The sequence below is a fragment of the Melanotaenia boesemani genome, chromosome 12, assembly GCF_017639745.1.
Source record: "Melanotaenia boesemani isolate fMelBoe1 chromosome 12, fMelBoe1.pri, whole genome shotgun sequence".
Classification (NCBI taxonomy): domain Eukaryota; kingdom Metazoa; phylum Chordata; class Actinopteri; order Atheriniformes; family Melanotaeniidae; genus Melanotaenia; species Melanotaenia boesemani.
Window position 1 is genome coordinate 15303831 of NC_055693.1, and position 556 is coordinate 15304386.

Here is a 556-nt window from a genome sequence, read left to right on the forward strand (position 1 = left end):
CAGTTAGTTTTAATTAGTTTTTAGAGCAAATTTTCTAGTTATTAGTTTTCGTTTTTTTTTAAAAATGCTTAGTTTTAGTTTAGTTTTTATTAGTTTTAGTGTTAGTTTTAGTTTTTTGTTCGTTTTTTTCTAAATTAGAGTATTTGCCAGGTGCAAAATTCAAAATAATCAAAATATGCACTGTATAATAAAAACTTAAGATATCATTTTTAAAAACTGTGTCAGGAGGAAACATGAACAGCCAACGACAAATCAAAAACAGCCCATATGACAGTAGCCTTAAGTTAAAAAAAAAAAAAAAATGTGTCCAATGCTGCTTCTGAGATAGTGTGCTAGGTACATATCAACATAACCAACATACTAAAGACACACATCAACATAACATGAATCCCTTCAAAAGACCTTGGCAGCCAGGAGTCTAAAGGAGATAAATCTAACTAATCATGAACAACCTGAAAAACCCAACAAACTCTAGACCAGAGGTTTAATTCATTCAGATGAAACAATTCACAATTAACTACATAAAGAATTGCACTAGAGGTGCAGCAACTTTAGT